We start from the raw sequence: 6,000 nt of genomic DNA, 5'->3' as shown, positions 1-6,000 counted from the left end.
TCCTGATACTAAAACCCCCCATTGAATAATGTGGAACAAATGGGCAAAATGTGGAACATATGCTAATGGCTTACTAACAACTTCAACTAGGATGGTTAACATATGCTGGTTTTACTTATAAAGAAGATCCTTTAATTAATCAATATGATTAATTTCTATTTACCATGGATTTCACTTTAGAAAATTCCCAACACTGAATGTAAAACAGACTCTTTCAGTGTGGAACATGAACTTCTGAGGTACACTTGAGAGGTGCACTGTACTTTATTGCTTTCGTGCCACGTGAGTTTCCTTCCTGTGTTTTTTTTTCTTCCCATTTACGAACGAGCCAATGAGCCTAGGCCGGTAACAGCACTTGTTAAGCAGTGTGTTGGTTTGTGCGCAGATGTACGTTGATGCCAGGATTTGTTTGCTTTCCCTTGTGATGCAGCAGATCACTAGCAGAAGAGATATACTTTTTCCGGGACAGGCATTAGGTCATTATTATTCGTATGTTGGACACCGTGGAATTAGGGAATTTAACAGGGAACACATTTCACTGAAGTTGCACAGAAGCTGCTGCTGCTTCCTGTTCCTGCTTTAATTGTCGGACTGTGATACTTCTCATTTCTGTGTTGTGGTAGGTGAGCTCTCAGTGGGTGACCATGTGCAGAAGGTGTTTGCTTCCTCTTAGTTTGTCACCTGGCGTTTAAGGATTGTATGCTTTGCCATACCCCTCAGTCAAGATTTTATCAGAATGGCCAGATTTTTTCTACTCCTAACATTTTCGGTCTGTTACTTATAAATTTGTGGTTTTCTGGCATTTCACCGAGGATTGAAGTCACTAAATTATGACGCACATTTGAGTTTCATGCTTTATATCTTTCAGAAAATATCTAGTAACACTCACCCTGTTATTCTAGCAACTTGCTAAATTTGTAAGAATAATATTAAAATATGTTCCTGTTTGTATCCCCTTCATTTTAGTCTTTGTTCGGATTTCGTGGGACTAAGAAGGTTTAGAGGTATTTGCGTTACATTAACTACCCGTGTTTTCTGATAAGTAAACGGCTAGGTATAGTGAAATTATTTATTTCCTGACATCGTGACCCAGTCACGCACTTAACTGAAGGAACAAGAAAGCAGAAACAGTTTAATGGCGAAACTGTTAGCGTTACACCAGCACCGCGGTTTTGGACTCAGCACAGTATTTATGTTCCGCGATGTGTGCTGCTATTTTCAGTATTTTGCCCAACTCGAGAACAGAAACTTCCATCTTGTGATGTAATATTGCACTCAAAGATTAATGTAGAAAATGCGAAAGTCTTGATTACTTCGTTCAGTATAAGTAAAATAACTTGTCCATGTATTTCTTTAACGTAAGATGTGTGGGCAAACTAAAAGAATGGGGGGTGGACAAAGATTCAAAAATAGGGACAGAGTATAATATTGTTCTTGTACACTTAAGACAGTTTGTAGAGTAACAGGATTCGTGTTAGCATGCATTTTTCTGAAGGCTGAAACATGTATGTATGTCATTGTGTAGTGACTTTAGTCCTCCACGATTTGGCAGAAAACCACAATTTGTATGAGGAACAGACCAAAAATGTGAGACAAAAATCTTGACATTCCGAACAGTTGAGAGGTATGCTTGACACAGATGCATACTATACTAAATGCCAGGTGTTGTGTAAGCCCCTCAATGGGGGTGTGGCAGTGTATGGTCAACATTAGTAGTTTCAGAGTTAATGCTCGGTTGACATAGTGTTTGTTGCCTGTAGACCTTAATATTGCAAACTTTCAAAAAGTATGTAGATTTTCATGCATGTGCAGTGGCATTATTTGGAGTAGCCAGGTGTTTGTTCCGTCAGTCCATCAAAGACTGCTGATTCAGTATTTGCATGTAATTTTGTGGAATGTGAGCACTGGATGAACTCTGCATCTACTTTGAGCTGGTTTTAGAAGCCTTTGAGAGACTTGATTTTTTTTTCCTTTGTTGTAGTTGTATGCAATAGATTTTGCTTCCTGAATAGGTGTGATGCCTCATGGGATGAAACGTAGCTTGGAGTTCATTTTAAGGAGCTGTGGACTAAAACAAGGGAAGCATATCTGTGACAGCCAGTGAAACCAAGGGTGGCACCTTTGTACTCAGTAAGAGTCCACGCACATGCAAGATGATGTCTAAATGGCTGCATCATTGTGGTATTTTTTCTTTTCTTTCTTTTAAGCCAGCAAGTTGAGTTGGTTAGAAGTCAAGTAAATTTGGATGCCCTGATTAAATAAATTGTTTTGTCGGATATGATCCAGGCAAGATATTAAGGAGGATTTTGATACAGTCCTCCTTATAAGTAGTTTCAACCTTTTTAAGCAAAAAAAAGAAAGAAAACATTATGAGCCACTTTACAGTCTGCTGAGCCAAGGTGGCTGAAGAATCCCATAACTGATCCTGGGCAATCCCCACCTTGTGAACTGAATGTTTTGCATCCTCTTTAATGCTCCATCCCTATCATCCACCACAAAAAGAAGGGCATCTTAAAGTCATCAACAAGTAACCATATACCAAGACTAGCGAACTGCACTCCATCCTTATGGTAGAACTGGTCCCACTGTGCTGCTACAAATATATTTGTATAAGCACTCCTTGTCTGTATCTGTAATGTTTATTTAAGCTATACTTTATCCTTTTGACTGCTTTGATTGAAATGGCTGAAGATTTTAGTCTCTGTACAATCTCTGATGTCTCCCTTTATCAGCCAAACCCCAGGGCATTTTTCTTTCAAGGTAAGTAAATCTGTATCCTCATTTCAAAGCTTTATAGGTGTTTGTATCCTATAGCAAAACAGTATATCTGGAGTTACACTACAGTTTCTCATCCCATTACAATTCTATAATCTCTTGCTGTTTCTGATGCCCAATGTTATGAAAAAGCTAGAGTATGCATACCTCTGTACTGTTCCACAGGGCTCTGTCCAAGGCCCATGTTTGTTTAGGTTGCATCTTTCAGATCTGTTTTTCATCTGAGGTGTTCTACAGTCTGATGCCGATGACTTGAAAATGGGTAAACTCTGTTATTAATAGGACATGTCTGCAAAAGAACTTGACCAAATTGACCATTTGGGCACAGGCTGATAATATACTGAATAAGTGTATGAATTGTGAAATGCATAGATTGAAAGGTGAATATTTAATACAGCACACAGTGATCGAAACTGTGGATTTATTTAAGGACAAGGGTAGATGCAGCTTTTGAGTTTTTGTAATCATATGAACTAATTGGCTAATGATAGTTATAGGTCATATAGAAAGATTTATATAAAGTCTAGCAAATCAGAAATGATGAAGCCATTGTTTAGACCCAAACTGGGTATGAAATAACAATGTGGAAACCTTATGAGAAAGCAAGCATGAGCTGACTGGAGAGTACAGTGGAAATGTACCAAAAGCATACATAAATGTGAAAATGTAAGTTATTACGAAATGTTAAATATTTGAACTTGAGCAGTGTTTCATATAGGCATTTAAGAGGAGACCTTATTTCAGGCATGGAGGGCATATATAATATCTCTGTGAAAGTTAGAGGTTATCAAAAAGTAGCTGAGAATCATCCGTCAACTTGTGTAGAAGATCATATAGGAAAGTTAAGTACTAAGAGAGTAACTAATGTAATTTGGTAGTCTATTCCATGCATCAAAGCAAGCAGTAGTTTAGATATTTTAAGAACTACTTGATTATCTAGTGGGGAAGTAACTGTTCTGGTATACTGGCAGGCTAGAAGGGCATTGTTGCCTGTCCTTGAAGTATTTGTATGTATGTATCATTTTAACTCTCCGTATACAGCACTTGAAGAGTAATGTTGAGTTGTAGGCATCAGAGTAAAATGTCACATTCTCACCCCTAACCCTTTACATCTCATTTGATCATTTGTATTGCATACTGCCATAACCAAGTTGTTCTTAAAATATATAAACTAATGTTTGCGTTAATGTAATTTGGTAGTCTGTTCCATGCATCAGTGAGTGCAGCCTAACCACCTTGTCCTTCATGTGTTCCCTCCACAGTTCAACTGCTACCACCATGAGGAAAAGCTTTAAGGTTGTTGTACCTACCTTTTCATCTTGCAGCCACTGCACACTAAACTACCAACATTTATACTACCCCCAAACCTCTATCCCGTTTTTTTTTTTTTTTTTTTTTTTTAAATAGTAGTTCTTCCTTAACTGTCACTGTCTCCAGCCAGAAACAAACACCATTAAACTAAACTTGTCTAGAAAAGTAAAGTTCCCCCAAGTTAAACTTGCTATAACCGTAGATGTTTGGATGATCACTGCTGCAGTAGCCTTGGCTGTATGGGTTATATCCTACCAAGGATGTAACAGCCAGCCAGATTCCAAATCTTCAGGGCACCTTCCATGTAACCAAATTGTCGGGCAGCTTGAGCTAAGCTAACTAAAAAGACATGTTTGGGTGCCAAGCCCTTCAGAACTTTTCTGCCAACAAAGAGAGGGAGGTGGAGCCATGAAATGACAGTGCTAGGAGCAACAAAAATAAATCCATACTCTGGCATAAAAACAGACAAAAGGTGTACTGTGTTCATCCATATTGATCACTGCTGCAGTAGCCTTAGCCAAATGGGTAGATTACTGTAGCTTATTACATGTGGAAGGAGGAGAGTCTATGAGCCTCGGAGGAATGGTCTTGGCAAAGCCTCATCTGGCCCTAAAAAGATTCTAGTGTTTTCTAAAAGCATGCACAGAGGACCAAGTAGCAGCTTCTAGAATCCAACCCTTTCCAAAAAGCTATCGATAAAACAAAGACCCTGTTAGAGTGGGCTTTGACCCTGCTTAGAATAGATTTGTTATGCTGGGTATAATGAATGGTAATACCGTTAGACAATCATTTAGAAGTAGTCTCTCTTGACACAGATTGTCCCTTCTTCTTGCCTTCACAAGAAAAGAGCAATTGATATGAAAGATTGTTCTGTCAGGATAGTACCAGAGTTGTCTGGATATCCAAAGTATGAAGTATCCTTTCTCCCTCATTTTTAGGTTTTAGAAAACAGACTTAAAAATAAACTTGAATACCACTCTAGGCATAAAAGAAATTCTCAAAGAAACCCTTTTCCTGTGGAGAATGTGATGTTGTTGACTCGCCATAAGAGATAGTAACTCTGATACCCTTCTTCCAGAGAGAGGTCAGAGCAATCAATAAAACTGTTTTCCATGTTAAGAACCTCAAGTCAGTCAGGTTAGCTGGTTCAAATAGAGCAATTGTTTTCTTTCCTAACCCACAATTAAGATCCCAAGGAGGGGCCACAGGTTTTCTTGAAAGTCTCATATGCAGAATCCTTTCAAAAACAATTTAACATGAAACTGCAGTGGAAGCGGAGGATCCATGGCCAGATATGGGGAATTGGCTGATTAAATGAACCACGGTAGAATACTAAGGAAGACCATAGATTAAGTAACTCACACAAATATTGTAAAACCTGGGAGCATCATAGCCTGAATGGGTAAGTATACGAAACCAACACAGGCAAGTAATGGTTAAAAAATAACTTAATGAAACAACAACGAAGAGAAAATAATTACTGCTTTAGTGTACCAATATTTTAATCTCCACAGAAAGTCACAAACCCACCCTTTAATTTATATAAAACTGCGAGCCAATAACCATCTAAAATTAGTAATTGACTTTAAAACCTGGGTATTACTGACAAAAATACAAACTATAAAACATGGATCCCTGGAAAACTGTTAGTACCAAGCTTTAATTGCCAGAGTGTTTCTTTTTTGCTCCAACTTTTTTCTAAAATCACTACCTCATCTGTCGTATAAGACCTGTTCTGCTGTTGTAAATGAAAACTTTTTGAATTTAGAGCATTCAATCAAATGTTTATATAAAGCATTCTTTTCATTCTTACTTTTAATACCATATAAATGCTCCTTAATTCTGACTTTCATACTTCTATAGTACTTGGGATCTAGTATGTGTACTGATGTAGATAACCCCCTTGGATTTATA

At 37.9% G+C, this 6,000-nt stretch overlaps 1 protein-coding gene across 1 annotated transcript in view; it reads left to right on the top strand.

Annotated features, from left to right (window-relative positions):
* Positions 1–323: 323 nt before the first annotated feature.
* Positions 324–6,000, top strand: part of TMEM106A (transmembrane protein 106A) — a 759,441-nt gene continuing 753,764 nt past the window's right edge. Inside the window, exon 1 of the mRNA XM_044055169.1 lies at positions 324–619. The gene's annotated coding sequence lies outside the window, so the exon portion shown is untranslated. The remainder of the gene's footprint in view (positions 620–6,000) is intronic.

The sequence above is a fragment of the Protopterus annectens genome, chromosome 13.part0, assembly GCF_019279795.1.
Source record: "Protopterus annectens isolate FY-2018-M chromosome 13.part0, PAN1.0, whole genome shotgun sequence".
Lineage (NCBI taxonomy): Eukaryota > Metazoa > Chordata > Ceratodontiformes > Protopteridae > Protopterus > Protopterus annectens.
Note: the sequence above shows the minus strand (reverse complement) of the source record. Positions and strands in the feature narration are given on the sequence as shown.